Below are 24,900 nucleotides of genomic sequence, written 5' to 3'. Positions count from 1 at the left end.
GGGGCACATGCCCCCGCATAATATTTAAGCTGGGAGGACATGCAGCACCCCCGTGCATATAATTGAAACAGCCCCAGGGAGGTAGTGGTCCCGGGTGGCAGAGGGGGGTTCCTCAGGACCCCTATTAATATTAAGCCATTTTGCCCCAGGGAAAAGATGGTCCCCTGGGTGTGGAGGGGCCATGTGGCCCCCTAGTATAGTATTGAATTTAAGCACCCAGGAGGTGGATGTCCCAGAGGCATAAATAAGTCCAGGAGGGTGGGCCAGTGTGCTCGCCTCCTTTATATTTTATTGACCTCCGGTACCTGGCTCGCCCAGGGGCTTTTCTTAAACAAGTGCAGGAGACTGTGCTTGTTTTCTTTTAAATTGTCACCACAAATTTGCAATGTTGTTGCAAATTTGCAGCAACATTTCTTTTTTAATGATTTTTTCCTGGCGTGGTTCCTACCTTGTCCCCTTTTCTTTTTTCTTTTACCTTTTTTCATGGACTTGGCTGGAGTCAAGTCCCAAGATGGCTGCCAACACTTCCTGGTTGAAATGTTGACAGTCAAACAGATCTCAGCACCAGACTGAGAGTATTCACGCAGCCTTCGCATCTCTAGATATCTATATTTCTTTTTCTTTTAATACCTCAAAAACTACTGAATGGATTTACACCTAATAGTAAAAAGGCTTCTTTCTGGACCAAAAGCTACCTTTCTGCCAAATTTGGTGTAAGCAGTTTTGGCTGCAGTCGTGTTCGAAATCACTATGGGAATTATAATGGGAAATACACTTTTTTTGACTTGCCCCTTTTTCTTGGCCCCCGCTAGTGGAACAACCCGAAACTTCTCATATACAAAAAGATTCTCTGGAACACTTTTTGGTGAAAATTCGTTAAACAGTGCTAAATAATTATATATATATGTATATATATATATATTTACCCCTCGATAAAGCCAATAGGCCCTGCAATACCAACCAGATGCTGTGCATGGCAGAAGGCCATGTGCTGTGGGAGGTAGGGCACTTGCAGGTGGTTGGGTGAAGGGTATGGCTAAAGGCTAGGCCCTGTACTCAACCTCATGTCAAGCACAGAAATGGACATCTTACTTTATGTTAAAATAAAAAACCTAGAAGTACACTGAAAAAGACAAACATTTAAGGGACGTTATAGTTAGGAATTGTAAAAATATGTAACATTACATTAAAAAAAAAACCTCATCAAATTCACTGAAAAAAAACAAAGCGATGTTAAGTTAGGTGAAAATGTTGTAAAATTATAGTGTATTAAACTAACAAAGCCACTTAAATTCACCAGGTGTAGTTACCTCATGTAAGTATAACTTGAGCCCTAAAGTAACTATAACTTGTGCCCACTCATTGCGCTGGTAATTATCTCACATGTTACATCACTCATAACGTTCTATTTTGTCTGTGACAGCATCACTACAACGTTTGAAATCACATGTGCATGGTGGGTGTGCGAGTTATAGTTACTTTAGGGCATGAGTTATAGTTACTTTAGATAACTATAACTTTTGGATTTCAATGGTTTTATTCATTTAAAACATTATGTTTTCAGTGACATTTTCACCTAACTATAACATCCTTTTAATCTTTGTTTTTTTCAATTAATATATACATTGTATTTCATTAAATAAAGCAAAGGTTAAAGTAATGTTTTATTTAGCTATCTATTGAAATTAGTTGAAAACTAATGATTAAAAACCGAATAAACACTGAAATTCACGGGTTATATTTCAGTGAGCTAACTACAGCTTGTGCCCCCGCCGTGCACAGCTTATGATCTCACATATTGCATCATTCATATCATGCTCAATTACATTATTGATTACTTCACTGATGACATTTCAAATGACATTATTGATATGGGAAGACATTAATAATTTCACTGAGAACTTGAGTTATTTACAGGGTTGTGTATAGGCCTGGGCAGAGCAAATGGAGTCTGGCTTCACAGAATTCCACTGAGTTAAAAAAGTCTCAGTGGTATTCTGTGAAGTCTGAGTTCCATGCCCTGCGGACTCCTCCTGAATGCACCCTTCTCTGAAGCACTAAGCAGTATCGGCCCTAGTCAGCCAGGCCCGACCCTGCCTAGCGCTTCAGAGATGGGCTCTTGCAGGAGGGCCGTTGGCAGTGAAAGCTGCCAGGCCTGTTGTGCATCAGCCTGACCCGTGTGCAGTGCACACAGGACAAGCCAATGCCCAAGAGGCCTGAAACTGCAGCTTTAACTGCCTACAGCACAGGCTTGAATTCAGGCCAGGGGTGTAGGCAGTGAAAGTTGCCATTTCAGTCCTTGTTTGTGCACCAGTGTGCAGAAACAACGACAACCAAAGCGACAGGGACTTACCTGGGTTTTCCTGGGGGTCCTCCTCTCCTCATCGTCCGACGGTGACGAGTTCTCTTCAGCGGCTGCCTCCGTCCTCTGCTCTGGTGCGTGCTGAAGCCCAGTTATGAGCTGCACAGTGCAAGCGCAGACTGTCTGTGCTTGTGCTGTGCAGTCCATACTAGGCTGCAGCACACACAGGGTGAGCTCTCCTCCACTGGCAGAGCTAGTTGAGTTTTTTGGATAACTCTGCACTCCAAGTGGAGCGGGAAGTTCCAACAACTCCATTAGCTTTGCCAGTGGAGCAGAGCTCCCTGCAAACCCCTATTTGTGGAGGCTGTTAGGTATGGTAAGGGAATATCAAGCTTTAAGTATGAAGCAACACTAATGTCATGACAAAACAATAGATGAACAAAATATCAACAAGTTAAGTATGAATGTGTATAGATAGGTTTTCTATTCCTAATTTATAAAGGTATTTTGGTTGTCACTAGTTTTACTGTGGTATTCTTGTAGCATCAAATCAAATCAAATCATTAGCATTTATAAAGCGCGCTACTCACCCGTGCGGGTCTCAAGGCGCTAGGGACAGAGGGGGGTGGTTATCGCTGCTCGAACAGCCAGGTCTTTAGGAGTCTACGGAAAGCGGAGTGGTCCTGGGTGGTCCTGAGGCTGGTGGGGAGGGAGTTCCAGGTCTTGGCCGCCAGGAAGGAGAAAGATCTCCCACCCGCCGTGGAGCGTCGGATGCGAGGGACGGCAGCGAGTGCGAGGCCAGAGGAGCGGAGGGGGCGGGTGGGGACGTAGAAGTTGAGGTGTCTGTTGAGGTATTCCGGTCCCTTGTCGTGGAGGGCTTTGTGTGCGTGGGTGAGAAGTCGGAAGGTGATCCTTTTGCTGACTGGGAGCCAATGCAGGTGTCTCAGGTGTGCGGAGATGTGGCTGCTGCGGGGTACGTCGAGGATGAGGCAGGCCGAGGCGTTTTGAATGCGTTGTAGGCGATTTTGGAGTTTGGCTGTGGTCCCGGCGTAGAGGGTGTTGCCGTAGTCCAGGCGGCTCGTGACGAGGGCGTGGGTCACGGTTTTTCTGGTGTCGGCGGGGATCCAGCGGAAGATCTTGCGGAGCATGCGGAGGGTGAGGAAGCAGGCGGAGGACACGGCGTTGACTTGCTTGGTCATGGCGAGAAGAGGGTCCAAGATGAAGCCGAGGTTGCGGGCGTGGTCTGTGGGGGTCAGTGCGGTGCCGAGGGCCGTGGGCCACCAGGAGTCGTCCCAGGCGGACGGGGTGTTGGCGAGGATGAGGACTTCCGTTTTTTCAGAGTTCAGCTTTAGGCGACTGAGCCTCATCCAATCTGCGACGTCCTTCATACCCTCTTGTAGGTTGGTCTTGGCGCTGGCGGGGTCCTTGGTGAGGGAGAGTATAAGTTGGGTGTCGTCGGCGTAGGAGGTGATGATGATGTCGTGCTTGCGTACGATGTTGGCGAGGGGGCTCATGTAGACATTGAAGAGTGTCGGGCTGAGTGATGAGCCTTGAGGTACGCCGCAGATGATCTCAGTGGGTTCTGAGCGAAACGGAGGGAGGTAGACTCTTTGGGAGCGGTTTGCGAGGAAGGAGGCAATCCAGTCCAGGGCCTGGTCTTGGATCCCGGTGGAGCGGAGGCGGGTGATTAGGGTGTGGTGACAGACGGTGTCAAAGGCAGCTGAGAGGTCGAGAAGAATGAGGGCGACTGTTTCACCGTTGTCCATCAGGGTTCTGATGTCGTCTGTGACTGAGATGAGGGCGGTTTCAGTGCTGTGGTTGGTTCGGAATCCGGTCTGTGAGGGGTCGAGCAGGTTGTTGTCTTCCAGGAAGGTGGTCAGCTGTTTGTTGACGGTCTTCTCTATTACTTTGGCAGGGAAAGGCAGAAGGGAGATGGGGCGGAAGTTTTTCAGGTCGCTCGGGTCAGCCGTAGGTTTCTTTAGTAGGGCGTTGACTTCGGCGTGTTTCCAGCATTCGGGGAAGGTAGGAGAAGAAAAAGAAGAGTTGATGACGGTCTGGAGGTGCGGGGCGATGATGTCGTCGGCTTTGTTAAAGATGAAGTGCGGGCAGGGGTCCGAAGGGGCGCCGGAGTGGATAGAGTTCATGATGGATTTGGTTTCTTCCGTGCTGATGTGGGTCCAGTTGTTGAGGGTGATCGTCGGGGATGTGGGTTCGGTGGTGTTTGGTTGGGTCTGGTGTCCGAAGCTGTCGTGGAGGTCACAGATCTTGCGATGGAAGAAAGTGGCGAGGGATTCGCATAGATCCTGTGAGGGCGTGACGGCGTTGGCGTTGGCGCTGGGGTTGGAGAACTCCTTGACGATGCTGAAGAGTTCTCTGCTGTTGTGGCTGTTTTTGTCCAGTCTGTCGGTGAAAAAATTCCTTTTGGCAGCGCGGATCAGGTGGTGGTGTTCGCGGGTAGCGTTCTTGAGGGCGGTCATGTTGTCAGCGGTGCGGTCCTTGCGCCAGGCTTTCTCAAGTGCGCGACAAGTTTTCTTTGATTCTTTGAGGGTGTCAGAGAACCAGAGGGGTTTCTTGGTGTTGTTCTGTGGCTGCAAGCGTTTGAGGGGAGCAAGGTTGTCTGCGCAGTTGGAGATCCAGTTTGTGAGGTTGAGGGCTGCGTCGTTGGGGTCGGTGGTGAGGGTGGGTTGGTTGGCGGCGAGTGCGGAGAAGAGTTGCTCTTCAGGGATCTTGTTCCACTGTCGGCGAGGGATGGGTTGAGTGCGGAGGTGGCGGGTCTCGCGTCGGAATGTGAAGTGGACGCAGCTGTGGTCGGTCCAATGAAGGGCGGAGGCGTGGCTGAAGAAGACGTGTTTGCTGGCGGAGAAGATAGGGTCGAGTGTGTGTCCGGCGATGTGGGTGGCAGTGTTCACCAGTTGGTTGAGGCCGAGGTTGGCGAGGTTGTCGAGCAGGGTGGTGGTGTTGGGGTCGTTGTTTTGTTCCAGATGGAAGTTGAGGTCGCCTAGGAGGATGTAGTCCGGTGAGGCAAGGGCGTGCGGGGAGATGAAGTCGGTGATGGCGTCGCTGATTTCATATTCTGACATACAACCAATCCTAGCCTGTTGTGCATCCTATCAGGATGTTAAATGCACATGGATTGCCTGACGGGTAAACCTTGATGAATGTACTATAAATTATTTGCACAAAATGAGAAAAAATATGTTTTCCCTTTTCATTGCAGTTGTACCTAGGGAACACAGACGGAGAGCCGCCAGCAGCCATACTGGCGGTCGGCGGGGAAGTGGAGGTTGCTCCACCTCCACCGCCACGTCAACAGAACACTGCCCACCGAATTACGTTCTGTGATTCGGCGTGGCGGTGTTCTGTTGACAGGGTGCTGGTGGTGGAGCAGTCCCCATGGATCCCGTCCCCTCCCGGAGGATCAACGGACCAGGTAAGTTGAATGTCCATTAGGGGAGGGGGTGGGTGGATTGTGTGTTGTGTGCGTGCATGCGGGTGTGCGTGTGAGTGTGTAGAGGGGGTGTGTGAGTGCGTGTGTGCATGCAGGGGGTGTTGTGTGTTTGGAAATGTGTGCGTGTATGTATGTATGTATGTCTGTATGGATGTGTGCGTGTATGTCTGAATGTGGGTGTGTGCATATGACTGTGTGTGTGGCTGTTGGCATGTTTGTTGGTGTGTGTGCGGGTATGTGTGTTGGTGGTGCCTGCATGCGTGTCGGGTGTGAATCTGTAATGTGATGTTGGGGGCAGGGTGGGGAGGGGGGTCCTGCCACCTTTGGGGGATGGCAGGGGGATGTGGGGTGTCGGGAAGGACTCTGGGTTGGGGGGTGGGGGAGACCCCTATCAGTGCCAGGGAAGGAATTCCCTGGCACTGATAGTGCTCACCGCCATGGATTCCCCACCCCATGAAATCCATGGCGGTCAGCCGGGTCATGATACCGCCGGCTGTATTGTGACGGCCGCCGGGCTGGAGACCCATGTCTCCAGCCCAGCAGTCGTCTCCGCCCTGGCGGTCTGATCAGAGAAGTGGCGGTCATAATTCCAAAAGTTTTAACGCCAGCCTGTTGGCGGTAAGATCACCGCTTCTCCACCAACCGCCAGGGTTGTAATGAGGGCCTATATCTTCTTTTCAAGGACGACCAGACCTTCCTCAGGGAAGAGAACCTGATACTTGCTCATTAGATACGTTTTCGCTAAGAGTAACAGGTTTCTGTTATGTGATTAAGCTCCATGATATACATCATAAATATATACATGTGGTCTAACTTTTTGTGCAGTTTCAGCTCGATGCTCAAACTGACTTCTTTTAGTGAGAGCTCTGGTCAGTTAAAATGGCAGTTATCCTTGATCATTTGATGTGCTGCCTTCTATTTTGCATCAAACACTAGTTGGACTTTGGCTTCCTAATTTTTTGTATTCAATATTTAGTGGGTGACATACACTTACTGACTTTTCTCATTTTTCTTCACACGTTATTCTATTGCATTGCACATTTTATTCTTCTTTCAATGAATAATTTGTGCACCCTTTTTTTCACAACCTATGTTTTTTCACTGATCTCTCACTTTCACTCTCTCTTTACCTCCAGTTCCTTTCTGTATATGCTTCACCGTTGCAAACTTTTATTCTTTCTCTCTGTTATTGCTTCTTCCCTTTTCAATTTCATCTCTGCTGCACCTGTCAACTATTAGAGCTCTACAAGTGACTCCCATGTTTCGAGTCTCCCCCCTTTCACAACATCTTCCCCTTGGTCGATCTCTCTGCCTACCACTTATTTCTGCTGTGTCTCTCCCTCTCTCAAACCCTTTTCCTGATTTCTGATACCTGCCCTTTCACTTTTCTCAATCCTCCTCTTCTCTCAGTTCACCCCTGCCCCCTCCTCTGCCACATTCCTTTTTCTCTGCAAATCTCTTTCTCCACCTCTCCTCTCTCACACTATGCTCCATCCACCCCCAAGGTGGTTCACCAATTGCAGGATAGTAGTTACCGCTAGTACCCATCTGAGCAGCTGTCAGTAACGCAATATAGAAGCTTAATCAATGCACACAATATGGATGAGTTGCGCGCTGTGCAACTCATCAAGTTAAGCTCTGTTTGCCAGAAAGATAATTCTTGGAAGGATAGAACTGAAAGAGAGCTGAGTGGTTCTGGCACCTTGGGAGCATAAAATAAGGTCAACAGAGCTAGCATGAATGAACTGTATGATAAGCAGCTCTAGTGCTTCTGTTTTTTAGATAACAGATGAATAGTAGCATGTTTATCTATCGGTGCATAATACAAGCTGATAGGTCTGGTATTGTCTTTGAAGGTCACATAATCCACAGACATGTAAGATGATGTTAGAAAATTATTTATGCATTGGAGTGATTGCTTAGTCCTTACTTCAAGAAAAAGTGCCCATGAAAATATCTTCTGGTACACAGTCGAGCCTAAATTATGTTGACTCGCTTGTGCAAGTTACATCTTTCTAAAAAGCTATAAAATATATTTCAGTGTAAGTCGTGCTTAACCTACATATTCCGTAAATTATCCACGTCGTTTTATGGTATTCCCTTATACTGACTTGCATCTTTTTTTTTTGTGCTACAAATGGGTATTGGCAGGGCCGCTGGAATTATGTGAATCTGTGCGTTTTCCACATAGTTATGGATTTGCTGCATATAACAAATAATTCACTATCTACTGCATAGTTCTCAAATTTTAGGAAAAATATTGCTGAAATGGATCAAAAGTCACTAGGAATAGAGCCAAAATATGGTTCTGTGCAACAGCAGACACTTTGTAGACAGTTTATAATGATTAAGTGATGACATTTAAGTTGCTGATTGCTGTAAACTGAAACTAATGAGATGCAAGTTTGGCCAGATGGTATTAAAGGTGTTGAATGGCGTGATAATGCTACATAAATTTACTTTTCTTGTCACAAAATTCTGTCAACATTGGCACATAAGTTGGCTCTTAATTGTGGTATAATACCTGCGACTGTATGCTATATGCATTCCTAGGTTTAGAGTATTTAATTTTGGATTATAGTCATTGCACAGTTCGTTTCTCATCATTATTTTGTTTTGTTTAACATTCCGCCTCCTCCAACAGATGTCTTGAAAATAGTGTATTGTTGGTGCAATTCCGTCAGGTCGGAGCCTGATAGTAATTGATCTAAAAAGGGCCGCAATTCTATAATATCATGCTGAAATTGGTGTTTAAGAGCGATGTCCACATGTCAGTTTCAATCTCATGGGGGATGTATGTGTATTCTTCATTTGGCTTTATCTACAACATATTCACTTTTTACAATGATTCAGATATTACTTTGAGATATATCATGTGGTACTTGCATTCATGCGCCTTTTAGTTATGAGCATACTAAGACTTTTTTGCAAAGTTAAAGAGTAAAGAGACACCAAGAAATCTGGAAAAAGGTTGTTCCTGCAGAAGGGATTGTAAAGCTCAATTAGGGCAAGGAAATGATTAGTGAAGAAGGAAGCCTATCACGACTTGGTTAAGGCCAGTGTGCTAAAGGACAGTTGGCTGTTCTGGAAGATTGTGTCCAGAAACTATCTAGGTATAAATCAAGGAAGTGATGTGGACACTGCAATTCCTCCAGGGATTTGGGTCATGCACTTTGACAGCTATGTCAGGAATCTTCTATACTGAAAGGGCAGTTGTCAATCAGTCCCCAAATAATGACATTGCCAACTCGATTGATTACTGCCCAACCCCTTTGCAATTTACATATAGGGGCCTCTGGTGTAATAAAGGCCGTTAAGAAGTGCCCTGCACTGAAGGCACCAGGCCCCTATGGGATCCCAGCTGATCATTTTGGGGCCAATTTATCTTTGTGAGCTCCCCTTTTGACCAATGTTCTCAAGGCTGCACTACGCATGGGCCCTCCAAAGGCATGGTCACATGCAATCATAGTACCTATCTTTAAAAAAGGATCTAAAGATGACCCAAAGTATTATCACCCAATCTCATTAATAAACTTGACAGCTAAGGTAATGGGCAGGGCCCTACTGGACCACTTGCAAACCTGGGTGACTAACAGCAACGTCCTTTCTGATCTCCAGTTTGGGTTCCACACTGGTCTGGGGACTGTAGAGCAACGCCTTAACTTGTACATGTTAATAAACAAGTACTCACTGGCCAAGGGGCACAAACTCTATGTGGCCTACGTGGACCTGACCTCGGTCTTGGACTCAGTCAATAGGTTGAAGCTTTGGGCAATAATGGCTGGGATGGGTGTTGAGTCCACCATTATAGCCTTTCTGAGGAAGCTCCTTGAGGATGTCACTGCATGCGTGAAATGTGGCCCAGCAGGGGAAATTACAGAAAGTTTCATATTAGATCGTAGTGTTCGCCAAGGGTGCATGAAGACCCCATTTCACTTTTCTTTATGTCAATGATAAAGAGAAGCATCTTCTGAGTATCAACACTGATTGCCTAATAGTAGGCAGACGTAGTATACCCACTTTGGCCTATGCCTATGATACTGTTCTGTTGGCAAGAACTGCAAATGGGTTGCAGCACTTATTGGACCAATTTTCCATCTTTATGTACAAACAAGATTTATCAGTTAATCAGTCTAAAACTCATGTTATGGTTTTCGGTTATCGTGCTAGGGATTGCAGGACTTTCTTTGTAAACAGGACTAAGATCAGTAAGGTTCCATCATATCCCAATCTGGAAGAGCGGTTTGATGATAGATTGAGCTGGCACACATTGAAAGATGGCAGGGTAGTTGCGTTAGCTAGGAGCACAGAAGCAGTCTTATGCTTTGCTGATAGATTAAGCAGCAAACCCATTAAAGAGCTGCTAGAAGTCTATACAGCCAAATGTTGTGCCGTTGCAACCTATGGCGCAGGAGTCTGGGGCTTTTTGAGATCAGCGGGGGCTGGAGAAGTGGAAAATGGGTTTACAAAACAACTGCTTGCTGTACCCAAATATATTAGGAATTGTGTATGCCATCTGGAAATTGGGCTTGGGCATGTAAGTGATTTTGAGAGATTGCAGCCCCTTCTCTCATGGTTAAAGATATGGACAATGGAGGAGACTACACTAAATTGTGCATTCTTGAATGATTTCCTGGCTCTGGAAAAGAGCTAAAAAATACCTTGGCTGTTATACATATCCACGACCTATAATTGGCTCGCCTTGGATGAGCTATTTCTGAACCCTACCACCATCAGTCACAGCTTTCGGAAACACCTGGTGAAAGCCTTTTTAGACAGAAGTGCGGAGGTAAGGATGGCAAAGAATTCTGGTCTGTCCATGGCTGTAGTTCACTCTCAAATTAGAACTTGCCTTGGAACTGAACAGTATCTTCTATGGGTGAATAATACACAACACAGGTACCTGTTGGTTAGAATATGCCTTAACACTGCCCATTTGTTAGTGGTGTCACCAATCTACGGCACTTTTTCTGCCACTCTTCCAGTCTGTCCCTGAGATGGATTGTCTGCACAAAGCACTATGCACTTTATCCTTTTTTGTAAATAATAGTCTGCACTGAGGGCTGTATACAACTTACCATTCTTGAAGAAGGCCAAGATAAGGCAGTGCAAGACTACCCTGGAGTTCCTCCAAAGGCTACCTATACTAAAGTTATGCCACGCTGTAGAAACTTATATGCAACGAGCTATGCGCCTGGACTCTGTGTCATGACCAGTATAGAACTGGCCTTGATAGTTATTGCCTTTAGATTTTGAATGTTTAAATTGCTGCTGGTAGTTACACTTTGTGACTCAACCCAGAGAACTTCAAACATGGCTTAACAACATACTGTAATAGAATGGCTTTGCTTAAAGTTATGTCGTGCAATCAGTATATAATATTGTTTTATTATGTAAATTGGTATTTTATTTCTATATCGAGTCCCTTAAGACATTTTGTATCTTAACAGTTTTATGATGTATCTGTTGTTTATGTGTACTTTTATTATTTTTCATCAAAATTGAAATAAGGAAATGGTGGGAAAGGTGGACCAGTTGTTTAAAGCCACCTACCTTTTACTGCAGGTGGCCAGGCGGCTTCAGGCTCAAAGGAGGCAGAGATCCCACTGCACCTACCTGCAGGAGGATGTCTGGAAGATCCCTGGGACCCCTGTTTCACCCACTTAAGGGGTGCCTGAAGGGAGTACACTGGCTAGATCTCACATCTATATGGAGCCTAATTTACTCTGCGCTTATGTCTGTTATAGGTCATAGGCACAAAGATAAATGATACCCTCATCTACATGGGGCTATGCCACATTGTAAATGAGAACATTGCCTTCTGGGCTCCTGCTTGTGCACATTTAGCATCAGCACGATCCATTTTACAGAAGGAGCTGAACAAACATATCTGGCTCAGTTTAGAATACCAAAATGCCCTCTAGTTGGATCCCCAGAGCACTTTGTATATTCACCGCCAAGATACACAGTGATTCTGCCTCAATGTTCAGACCGCACACTAACCAGACAGTACTCCATGTGCAGACTTTCAATCACGTGGATTGGAGGCCGTGTCTAGAGTCTAACCAGATCAAAATATTGTGTCCCTTTAACAGGAGTTGCATATGATTATTTTAAACTCTACATCTCTGGAGCTTTGTGTGATATCGGTTGCAAATCATGTTTTTCCAGCTGACCAGTTAAAAATACTTCTAACAGATCCTGTTGATAACCACTGTTTTCATTGTTGGTCACCAGACTTTCTGTGGCCAGTGGAAAAATAGGAGAAATGATACTGGTTAATTGAATATACCGACTGAAACGAAAATACATATTTAGAACCATGACCCAGTTCCAAGATATAGGTGGTGTCAATCGAAATGATCTCCAAATGCATTTGTAGGATGCCCAGCACCCCAAATGATTGCAAATGCATCCTGTAAAAACTGTACAAAACAAGTCAACTCAAATCCCCGCTGCGCTGCGCCTGATTACCTTCAGCCGTGTCGTGCACATTCAGCTTTGCCTTAGATTAGCTTATTGCTCCCTTCTGAGTGGGGTGGTCTGTGCTACCTTCCTGAATAAATCAGTTCTAAGGCGAAAAGTAGTTTATGGAGGATCCTGCAATACAAATGTTCACTGATTGAACAGAAGCATTAGATTGGAGTCATCTCGGTGTAATAGCTGGGCCTGTGGACGTCTCCCTGCAGGAAGTTCTATAATTTCACATACTGAGGCACACAATATATACCTGATTAGAGGTTTTCACATATACCTACTATATTGAGGCAACCAGACAAGTGAGCTATGCTACGTTACATCATTCTATGCTTGGTGCTGAGGAGCCTTTTCAATGGTAACTTAAAATGTGCTGTAGTCAGCAGAGGTGGTTGTTAAAATGATTTTTACACCCACTAAGACCAGCAGCCTCCCTGGTGAAATGATGCATGTGTTACAATGAGGAACACTTTATTCTGCTGCTTCATTGCTTTTCTATGGTCTTTGAAGTCACAAAGTTGAGCAAGGACGTACCTGTAAGATGTTTTTCTCATTATAATGGAATTAGAACTGCAAATAATACATCTTTCTGAATTTATAGTGTAAAAGACAACTGTGGTCGTAAAGGTGCCCTAACCCCAGAGTACTGTGCCAAAGTCTATATATCAATTTTTGAAATACAATGTATTAGTTGCAGTAAATACAATTCAACATGTTCACTGCATGGGCCTCATATTGTAAACCTTTTCTGCAGTAAATGAGAAACCTGTCAGTCTTTTCTGCTTCCTATTGGAAGCCACTGGCTTAATAAAGGCCCCTGCAGCTCCTTCATCCAACATCCAGGGGTCCCCCTCTGCACAGCACCTGGCTTGAGTGAGTCCAGAAGGGGGCCCCCTCCATGTTCGTTGAAGGGGGGGCCCCCTCCAGTTTTGTTACACCACTGTTGGAAGCATCAAGCGCCAGTCACTTCAGGTAGGAAGACTTAATGCAATGCAGGGAGGCACGGAAGCAACTTTTTATTATGAGATGTTGCATGTGACACGGGCACTATGTGTAAACGCTGAGCAGTTCTACAAGAAAGGAATTGCTTTTTTTAACAGCTCCAGAGTTCAGAAATTGCATCGAAGTGGTTCCAATGAGGACATTCTTTCACAATCAGTCAGTATCATTTATTCAATTAAAGTACTTTTAGGATTTGAAGACAGGTGGCTGTGCAGCTGTATCTGATGGGCTGGTGTGTCCCTTGGGGATTATATACCACTTTAATGGTAATAACTTCCATGTGTCTTGTGTGGGATGCAGTCCAGACAAGTGTAAGCGTCAATTTTACATGTTCGAAGAGTGTGCCACCATGCAAGCGAATAGTGTGGAAAACTCACCAGATGTACTTTGTAGTTTCAGCTTGCAGAAATGGGGCATATTTATGAGAAAGTGGCTCATCGCCACTTTTCTTATGCCCCCTCTAATGGCACCATGTGTGCGCCATATTTACAACACGGTATACCATGCCGCACAATACCACAATAGCGTCAACATTTTTGGCACTATTGGGTTGCTTTGCTGCACTTGCGCCAAAAATGTTGACGCCCTGAGCAGGTGTCAAAAAAGATGCTAAAAATGGTGCAGTGAAATCTAGAAAATTTCACTGCACCATTTTTGTGTGCTTCATTGCGTGGGAATGCCCCTGTGCATATATTATGCTTGGTGCATGCATAATGTGGCGCAAGGGTTTACAAAGGGGCACAATACACGCATTGCGTCACTTTGTAAATATGGCACAGGGAAATTGCCTCCTTAACACCACATTAGTGTAAACAAAAATGATGCTAGTGTTGCGAAAGGGCTTGTAAAAAATCCCCAATGTTATCTCACAGAATGATAGTAAAAGAATGCTAATAAATTCCACAATTACATAATATGAAGAACGATATTCTATATTTTGTGATTAATAAAACTTTCATTCTTACGCTTTGTATTTCCTATATTTCCATTGGCCATCGATTCCTTTATTGACTGCAGCTATACGAGAATGAGAAAGAGAGGAGAGGACGGAGCTAGAGAGAGAAAGAAGATGGAGAGAGAGACAGAGAGAGAGAGAGGCAGGCAAAGTACAAATCGAGAGAGAGAATGGGATAGAGAAAGTGAGCTGTGAATCGAGAGTGAAACAAAGTGAGCAAGAGAGACGGAGAGAAAGACAGAAAAATAATGACAGAGCGCAAAAAGAAAGACACACACAGAGCAAGACAGAGTAAACATAGAGAACGGTAAATAACGAGTGAAAGCCAGCTGGACACAGAAGGAGAGAAATCCAAACAGAGAGGAAGAGATTAAAATAATGAGTGAGACAGAAGGGAAGCAAGAGAGAGAGACTGAAATAGTGAGAGTTAGAAACAGTGAAAACGGCTGATAAAGAGAGAGTGATTGAAGAGGAAGAGAACGACAAAAAGAAAGCGAGGATGACATTCTCGTTTTGATTCTTTTCAGTGGAAGAAAATATATTTTTCGGTAATTACTGCTATAAAGTCACAGATGCTGTGTGAGTTGAACGATGCAAACTCGGTTGGAGATCTAGGCAATTTCCTGTGATGCAAACTGTGTAAAAAATTCTGAAAATTATAGGTTTACAAAAAGCATTTTTACATAAAGTACACATTTAATTCAAAAAGTGTGCATATTTTGCAGTAGTACCCACGACAAAGTCTCACTGATTTTAATTACTGCTTTGCACACTTAAACTATGCGTCAAAGGGCTAAGTACTGTGCTGTATCCCTTTAGCACAGTGATCTCCAATCTTTTTAATGTTGCGCCCCCCCAGTTGGAAAATAAAAATCCTTGGGCCACCCTCTCAGAAATTTTCACAATTATTTTATAAGGATGGCAATGTTTAAATATGTTTAGGCCTATTTAAACATTGCAGTTAAGTACTATTACCTTTTTTTAAATGCAATAACATGCTTCTGCTTAAAACAAAGGCTTCTTATTACTATAATGCTTCTTTTGGCTAGAGTCTGCGCCCCCACCACCCCCAGGATCACTTGGGGCCCCCCTAAGGGGGCCCGCCCCCCAGTTTGAAGACCTCTGAGTTTAGCACAACTAGATTTACTGGGCCCACTGGGCAAAGAGTTCCTTAGCTCCGTTTCCAAATCACCTAATTGACCTGCCTTCATTACATCCTTTCTCAATGAGAGACTGTGGGAGGTGTGACTCGTTTTAGTGACTGAAATATCTAAAATAACCCAAAAATATCACCGCCCCCCCCCCCCAAAAGGAGGTGAAGTAAGAGCCGCACAGCCCTCGTCAATAAAAGCCAATGTATTGAGGGCACAGCACTCAACAAAATAAGATCTCTTGCTAGCCAGCTTAACGGGGCTGAGTCTGTTTTCCTCAAAAGTATGTATCTAGGAGACTGATCTCTGTATGTCCAGAAGGGCCCATACTGATGTTGGTGGTGGGTGGGGGAGAGGGTGCCACAGGCCCGGATGAGATGACGAGATGGCTGGCACTACCCACGACTAAATAACCTTCCCCGATGTCCTTAGGAGCGAGCCCGCCTATGGTACTCAACCGGGTCTCTACAGGTTTTGCAGAAATATTTGATCTTAAAATTGCCACTCACTCTCATTTCTGGCCTATGTCATCTGGATAACATTCAACAAGGATCAGCAGAGGTGTGCATCCTGCTTGTGTATCACATCACTGCTGGTGACGGTTTATTGTTAGTTTCATCTCCGGATACTATAGTTGTTGTTGGATTCGCTGATCCTAGGTGCGCTAAAGGCCTTAATGCCAGGTATTCTTTAAAGACTCTAGCTGACTCTGTCCCAGAAAATGTCTTGTCTGGTCAAGGGGTGCAGACATGCTTACCTGACAGATTCACAGAGCACATTTCCATTCAAGAGATGGTTCTTTTGAACCCCACTGACAGAGAAAGCTGGAGAAGATGTGTGACACATGCTAAACGTTGCTGCCTGCAAAACGAGCACACAGAAACAAAAGTAATGCAGTTCGCGGCTGCGCCGGACTGTGTGAAGCAGACACCACTGTGTCTATCTGGACAAATCTATGTGTACCATTGGGGAAAGGCAGACGTTACGGCCATTAAGCTTTCTTGAGGGGAGAAATGTGGCCTAGTTTGTATGTGGCGCAGTGAGACCTATGTTCTACTCTTAGCTTTCCCACTTTACTTCAATACTGTGATCGTGGGCACCCAAATAATCTCCGCATAGCTCATGTACAATATGATCTGTCCAGATGTAATACTTAAGCAAAGCTTGGGTTTGTCTGCGGAGGTACCCACCTAAAAACATCCCACAAGAGCGGAATTAGGCAGAGCTTGCATAGTGACCTCATGTGGATTACTAAAAAGGTTTCTTTCTCAGTGCGGCAATATGGAACGATGTAGTAAGGTAGTAATAGTCAATTTTATAGTTTAAAAGTATCCCCTGCAGAATAAAAATAAGCATCGTTCGCTGTTCCCAAGAAAAGGCGTGTTCCCTATAAGGTATGAGTAACCCCAACGCTTTCCTGTACCTATTACCACCATAGGATAACACTTATGCTTAAAATTCATCGACCGGAAAACGAAAATAAACAGGGTGTGCCAGGGAACGCTGGTGACATAAACCGTTCCAGAAAGCACCTTCTCTGTCACGCAGCGTCACACAAAATGTAACAGAAATTCGATCGGACTATTCATCGTCTTCCCCAGGCTGACCGTCACCGAGGCAGGGGGATGAGTGATTGAAAAATTAAAATGCCCATTTGATTAACACGTTCCCCTAAATAATTGCTTATTTGTCCATCCGTGAATTAATTAGTTCATTCATTCATGCATTCATTCAGAGTGTCGTCGCACAGCCTGTGAAGGTGCAACTCCCATGGTGACGTAATTCAAACCCTCTTTATAACAAACCCCGCCCATACGAGACCCCTTGTTTTGCTACGTGAAGATTGTCCCTGTAACAGGGGCACCTGTGACGATGAATGCCCCCTCGCATAATTTACAGAAGGACAAACGCAGGGCAATAGCCCGAGCTGGCAGCTAAAAGCACTTCATGCTCCGTATTTTTTGCGATCTTGTTCTGGTAACGAGGGGTTAAACCAGATCCAATACTACTAACTCTCGTACAGAGTACCTGCATTTCTATATTTCCATTTCAAGCACTGGTTATCTCACATGGCCCCATACCGCCAGAGCGGCTTGTTTTAAGGCCTGGATTTTAATCTCACAACCTGGTGCATTCTGGGAGCTGGTGCTTCGGTGTTGTTATAATGAGGCATTGAATGAACGTACCCGATGGTAATCGTTTGAACAGAGACAAGACTGGAAACGTGATTTCTGGCCACGCGGAGAGAGGTGGTGACACTGGGGGCGCTAAATATATTGTACCGCAGAGAGTCAAAGCGAAATTACCGGTGCAATAAACACGAAGCCCTTCTTAAAGTTTTATGGGACGCACCCCGTTTTGACGCCCTAAGTAGGAGCAAGAAGCACAATGAGATCTGCACCACGTGGGAAGCTCGCAGCGTGTGATATCTACTGGGGCGGAAGAGTAAGGCACGTGCTCAGCGTTCATGTGGCACTGAGGGGGATCCACCCTGCATGCTGTACCTACCTGTGTCTTTACACACGTGGTCTTACTAAAGACCAATGTACATAAAGCGTGCTGTTCGACATGCAAGGACGGGCAGGAAAGCGCATCTCTTTTCTAGTCTATGAACTTCCGTGACGCTAGGTTATCTTAAAAGTACCTCACAAGTACTCGCAACAACTCACAAGAAAATAAACGATGATGTTTCCACCGCAAGTGTAAAATGGTAACGCTGTTACTCGTTGTTTAGCTCACCTACACAATATGTATATACCTCATCTTTCACCTAATCATTCCAAACTATAAATCGCATGTACACAAATATGAGAAAATAAGGCTTTGCCTCAGAGCGTCATAAACTCGTTTCACAGACGTGTTTTCTTTCTATACTGCTGCTACAACAGTTTTGGTAGTTTCATGTAACTGTAACCAAGTTAAGAAGAACCCACTTCATGAAACCCAGAAACTCGACAGGCTGTGTTTGTTCTGTTAGGTATGGAACATGCGACCCGCAGAATAAATGTACCGAGCGCTTTCCCCGCTCAACTATCCAACCTTTGCAGCTGAGGCACATCGTGATGGTCAGAGTATTTTATCTTCTCTCTCACAACTGCAGTCCAATAAGACTTACTCAACGGTACCCTCGCGGGCGCACCAGCATTGCGCACATGCATCTGCTATGACTGTGCACGTGCAAATCTTAGTGAATCAGCTAAAAGTTTGCTTGTGTAATTCTTGGGCTCCAAATGTTATGCAGCAACGCATATTAATTAATAGTTTCAAATGACAAAAAGGCAAGCTGTTAAAGGCAGCCTAATTGTCTTACCTGGTGTTTTCCCTTCATAGCTGTGTCCACCAAGAAAAATTCTTAAAGCCACATAGCTTCGAAACAAATCGCTCGTCGCTTCACAAAAGCCACAATCCTTCAGAAAAAGTCCTTCGCTCAGCCGGGACTTAAAACGGCTCCATCCACAAGCTATCCGCCAGTAGAATTGTGAAAAATGGTCCCGTTTAACCCAACTCCAGTTTTTTCACACCTGTATGTATAGCTGAGTCTGTGATTCAAGCCAAGGTAGTGGAAAGAGCTCCAACTTCTGCAGCTTCCCGCGGAGAGTTGGGCTCGGTTCCTGCCTCTGCTGTGCGCTCTTCCTCCCAGGTCACGTGTAGTGCAGAGGGTAGCCCGAGAAAGCCTCTTTCAGGTAAGCGGAGCCTGGTCCTCCTGCAGAGATGCAGACTGGGGGAGCTGAGTAGAATGAGCAGGCTGCTTTACTTCAACGAAGGCTGGGCTCGGCAGCCTCCTTTGGGAACCAGCACCCGGCAGCGTAGTCAACAGCACTGAGACAGAGGCACAGCGACCTCTAGTGTTCAGACACAAGCCCATGAACGAAAGCAGTCTGTCACCAGAAGCAATTCAGATGACCCTCTCAGGTACTATAGGTGTCTTTTTAAAGTCTCTCTCTTTAACAACTACAATAATTTCTTCTATTGCTTTGATTCGAATGAACCCTACTGGCATCGGCTGAACTGTGTCCTACCTCTTGGTCAAACCCTTCTCTACTTCATGATAAAATACCACTCCCTAGATCTGCCATCGTAAAAAAGTAATGAGATACAAATTATGCAGATTGCCTGTATTTATTGTATGCAATTTAAAGACGCAGTACGACTGACAACTTCTGTCTCAGTCATTCACCCTCTCGCTCTCATGTTGACCGTATCACGCCCACAAGATCTTACATTTTCGGTCTCTCGCTCTGTTATTGTCTCTTACCTTCTTCTCGTTCACTTACTCTTTTTCTCTTACCGTACTTTCCTTTCTTTTATGTCTCCTCGTTTCGTTTGACCCCTTTCTCTCACTATCCCTATACCTAACACTCATCCTTTCTCACGAGCATCCCATTTTCTCTTTCTCCTCTTTCTCTCCTTTCTCTCATGCCTCCTTTCTCCTCTGCTTGTACTGCTGCCTCCCTATTTCACTTAAGTGCTCTGTGTGCTTTACACCACTCTCTCTCTCACACATACTCGCTACTCGGCTGTTGTTCTCCTCCCTTTGTCGTCCTTTTCATTTTCATCCTCATTCCTTCTTCCCTTCTCTCCTCTCGCCTTTCCTCTCACTTTTGTCGATAATTCTTATTTTCTCTCATTCAGTCCCCCCTTCTTCACATCAGCTCTCTCACACTTTTCAGCTTTCCATGTGACTATAACGTTTTAATGTTCTACCACATCTTTCTGCCACGTCTTTCTTTCATCCTCTCCCCCCTTCATTTTCATGCAAAGAGTTCTCGGTAGTACAGGGTTATTTACAGTTCATTCATACTTTATCCTGGAGCTACTACTCTTCACTATCATGGATTAAGAAGGATGCATGCTCCAAGCTATCCAAAGGTACTATGGTGGAGTGAGAGGAATGCTAACCTACTGCTGGCACGTCTCAGTGTCTTTTGTGATGCGTATTTGGGTCTCCATAAGCTCTATGCACTTCTCATGTATTGTCTGTATGATTCTCAAATGATGAAGATGGTGAGACTGCTTTCTCACTCTCAGAGGCAGTTTCTGCATTAGGGCGTTCCCTCACTCGAATTTTGCCCCCCTTCCCCCCCATCGCATGTGAATAAATAAATACACGTATTAAAACAAACATCCAAATTTATTATATTTTTTTTGTGCCCGCTTCCGTGGCAGTCAGCCGTCAACGCCGGTGATTTCTGTTCATGGCTCTGAAGGGGGCGGGGCTTCAATAACACCAGTGTGAGCAGTAGCACGTGATACCTCCTAGCCCTAACCTTGGGCTACAAAGTGCGCCTGTCAGGTGGACAGTTGCCTTTCTCCAGCCTTGTCCGGCATGCGCACTAAGACCTCTCTCCACCTGCACATTAGGAGATCGGTGGTTGATCAAAGCCGTAACTCCCGGTCTCTTAATGAGCTGTGAGTTTTCCTGCTCGTCAATTCTGGCACTGCTGTCTGAACAGGAGCAGTGCCTGGATTGGCTGAGAGCAGGGGGTGCTAGGCCTAGCCTAGGCCTCTGCTGGAGTGTGCAAAGTACCACGGGGGAAGGAGGTTCTGCCCAAGCATCACCAATCACAGTAATGGCTAACTGAAAAGGCATGCGGTGATTGGCTTTGTCTGCAGTTGCTGGGCTGCTCAGCCAGTCTTACCCCACTTCATGCGTCGCACGTTTCTTGTTAGTTTGCACAAGGGAATGAGGAAAGAGGGAGACAACACCTCACGTCGTGCTACGTCCATGCTCGCGTCGCATTTGTCCTGAGTGACTCCAAGCCTTGTGCGTTATCATGACACAAGGAATCTGGAATCATCCCCCTATGAAGTGGAGTCAAGTCGTGGACTACAGCCTTGAGTGAGTGGCAAAGCCCCCGTGTGTAGGATTTCCAGGACTTTTCAAATGGACACCGAAGGTGACTCATTTTAGCCTGGCTTTCCAGAATACTACAGAACTCAAAGTAATTAATTCTGTAAAGTCGGGCGCCTAACCATCACGATAGCACCATTGTTGCCACTGCAACATCCATGCACGCTCATAACTGACAGATACTGGGGGAGGGGGTTCGTGTTTGTAAGCATAGAAAAATATGTGCCTCTGTGCTCTTATAACATTGAATTGAGTGTTCAGTCACTTAGAATGTACATGTTTTGAAAAGTACATATTTAAAATAAACTAGTTGTTAACTTTCTGCACTAAAAATCCTTAAAGTTTTTTCATGAACTGCTTCATTTTGGTTTGAAATATTTAGACCTCTGTAACAGATCCATCTTTTCCCGACTTTGAACCAAGATGCATTTTGGGGTTTGCAGTTCTCTTTGCAAGAGTCCATGCGGGCAGCCTGTTTCTGTGGGCCCCCTCCACTGAGACTGCCACTGGTGATGGACACCCAAAGATACAAAAACCCTCTGCACCCGGACACCACAGACTAAGGAGGAGAGGACCACTGGTGTCCCTACATCCCCAAGCTTCACAAGAATTAAGCCCACTTGTTGGCTCACCCTGACTGGACCCCCAGGCCTAACCTGCAGCCTCTATTCAACCGGACTGATCCCCACCCGACGTCATCCTACACTTCTGAACCCAACATCATACTACAACTCAGCACTCTGATGCCCCATTGCTGCCCAGTATGACCTGTTAGTGTGGCCTTGACCCTTGCTCAATACTTACCTTAAGCCTAGGAGATTGGTCCCATATGTAGCTGTATTATACCTGTTTACTGTATTTGGTTTTCCTCCATTGGATAATATTGCAGCTTTCAAGAATTGCACTGTCTACTTTTCTAAACTTTAAAGTTTTTTTCTTGCAAAATGTACTTACCTGATCGTAATGATTCTGGTGCCAAAACATACAGAAAGATACTTGTTATTTTTGTACATTGGTGTGACTCTCCTTATTTAGTCATGTTTCCCATTTATTGTCTGTGTGTGTATTTGCAGATGTACAAAACTCCTTTCTGATAAGCCTAAGGCTGCTCAATCACACTACCCCCAAAAAAGAGCACCTTGGGATTGATATAGTAAGCCCTGTCCACTAGTAAGGGAATCCCTGGACTCTTTGCACGATATGCCCCATTTTGGTATACCATATAAAGAGCCAACATCCTACAATCCAACATTTATGCCACCCTGTAAAAAATCCAATTCCCAAAACTCTAGCCTGGGAGGAATGGGCCTTGTCCAGGGAGGTGAAGGCTTGATTGTGTTTGCGTATTTCTCTTATGTAAACATCCCGAAACATTAAGCCCTAATTTTCTATTTCTATGCAAGCTCCCCGAGCTCCGGATCTTTTCTTATCAAAAGATCTTTACACCTTTCATGTGATGGTTTTGTACCTGCCTTTGTGTGATGTAAAGTCAGAGTCTTTAATCCATGTAATCTGTACTTGCCCCAACCTTGTCACAGCTCAGAAATACTGCCTCAAACCAATGTCTAGGTGCCTGTCAATCAGAACTTGTCAATCATCAGTAGAGCCCTGCCTTAAGAATGAATTGGGCCATATAATGCCTTGCGTCCTTAAGTTGATGAAATTCGCCACCAAAGAAATGAACAATGACGAGCAGCTGTCATCATGATATTTAATGAGAATCCATGTGTTGATTTTTATTAATTTCCATCATGGATCGCATTGCACAGTTGAACCTTATCTCTCTTTTTCATCTTTAATGCAAATAATGAACTCCCTAATTGATTTTTATAATCATTATCTTTTCTTTTACCATGTATTAATACATTCTTTTTAAATCAACTTTATTCCCCATGTTTGCAACCATACATTTAGTATAACCCTGATGACTTCTACTTGTGATGTTCATCACTACACAATATGTATTTCAATGATTTAAATTAATTTTGCAATACAATTTTACTTTTGACTTTTCATATGATAGTCCTGTATTACCATTCTCCAGGAAAATGATCACTCTTTGAGGCTATTTGGAAATTACAATAAGATCCAAAAGTTCTACAGAAATTTTTGCTTGTTCTGCCAGATATAAATGCTAGGTTATCACAAGGTGTCAAAAAGTGTATCCTTGGCATGGTGACTAGGCTCTATCTTCTCCTATTTTAGGGTCAAGAAGAGGAGTTGCAGCAGTCTTGTTTGCCAAAGCCAGTGTGCATGTGCTAAACATTGTAGCAATTGGTGTATACGCAATTGGCATATTGAATTTACTTGAAAGTCCATTGTAAAGTGGTATGTCATATACCCACGGCCTGTACATTAAATGCTAATAGTGGGCCTGAAGTACTGATTGTGTCCCCCACCTATGTAGCCCTGTAAATATGTCTCAGGCCTGCCATTGCAGACCCTGTGTGTGCACTTGTTCTGTCATGTTGACTTGGCATTTGAAACCTCTTTCCAAGCCTTAAAATCCCACTTTGTATCATATAAGTCACCCCCACAGCAGGCCCTAGGTGACCCACTGGGCAGGGTTCTATGAAAGTAAAAGGCATGAAATGTACTTTTAAGTTTTACATGTCCTCATAGTGAAAAACTCCCAAAGTCATGTTTTACTTCAGTGAGGCCTACTCCTCTCATAGACCTGCTTTGGGAATTCCTTAATATGCTTTTAAGCTGTAATTTCTGACCAGAAAAGCGTAGCTGAATCATATTTCACAATTAAAATGGTAATGATAAATCCTCCTTGCTAGTAAAGTCAGATTTAATATTACTATTTTAGAAATGACACTTTTAGAAAGTTGGCATTTCTCTGCTTTCAGTGCTCTGTGTGCCTGAATGCCTGTCTCCAATACACATCTGGATAGGGTTGAGTGACAGCTACATTTGTGCATTCCCTCCAGGCAGCCATGAACACAAGACACCAAACTACATCTGGATTCATCTGCATACTGATGGGTAGGAATGATTGAAGAGGTTCACATTTACACTTCAACAGGTAGTGGCACACATTTATTCTTCAAGGGGTAGTGGCATGGCCCCACACAAAAGGCTGATTATCCCCTACTGATAGTCTGAAGCCATGACTGGGAAATAAGGTGGACCTGCGCACTTCAAGGAGCCACTTTAAAGTCTCCCCCACTTCAAAGACACTTGTGGGTATAAGTACTGGGGCTCTAACCCTAGCAGGTCAGTACACGTCTGGACTTCAGAAGAATGCTGCTGAAGTAAAGACTGCTGTGCTGTAAAGATTGCCACTTTGCTTGGACTGACAGTTCCAAGGAACTGTTTCTCTGCTTTGCTGAGCTGCCCTGACGCCTGCTGATCTCTGCCCTGTTGAGTACAAGGACTGGATCCATCCTGCTGAACCCAGAGTGACTCCAAGGGCCTTCCCCCTGTTCTTCTGCAGTCCCAGGTACATCAAAGACTGCCTGCAGCTGTCCGGGTGCTGCTGGACCTTGCCATTGGTAAGTCCTACCCTTGTCTGAGGTGCCCACCTCCAGTACTGTAGCAACACAAAAGGATGATGGACGGAGTGCTGAACAATGCAAACACTCACCCCCAGTCACAGATCTAGGTTTAATCCATTGTTCTTTTGCTCAGCATGCCACCCCAGTTTGGACCCAGCCATATGCAAATCAGTCTTGGCCCTGTTCCTCGTGGGAACAGTCCAGCCCCAAC

General features: G+C 44.9%; 1 protein-coding gene across 1 annotated transcript in view; it reads right to left on the bottom strand.

Annotated features, from left to right (window-relative positions):
- Positions 1–19,111, bottom strand: part of TAFA3 (TAFA chemokine like family member 3) — a 696,205-nt gene extending 677,094 nt beyond the window's left edge. Inside the window, exon 1 of the mRNA XM_069238687.1 lies at positions 18,646–19,111. The gene's annotated coding sequence lies outside the window, so the exon portion shown is untranslated. The remainder of the gene's footprint in view (positions 1–18,645) is intronic.
- Between the last annotated feature and the right edge of the window lie 5,789 nt (positions 19,112–24,900).

This window comes from Pleurodeles waltl, chromosome 6 (assembly GCF_031143425.1).
Source record: "Pleurodeles waltl isolate 20211129_DDA chromosome 6, aPleWal1.hap1.20221129, whole genome shotgun sequence".
Classification (NCBI taxonomy): Eukaryota; Metazoa; Chordata; class Amphibia; order Caudata; family Salamandridae; genus Pleurodeles; species Pleurodeles waltl.
Note: the sequence above shows the minus strand (reverse complement) of the source record. Positions and strands in the feature narration are given on the sequence as shown.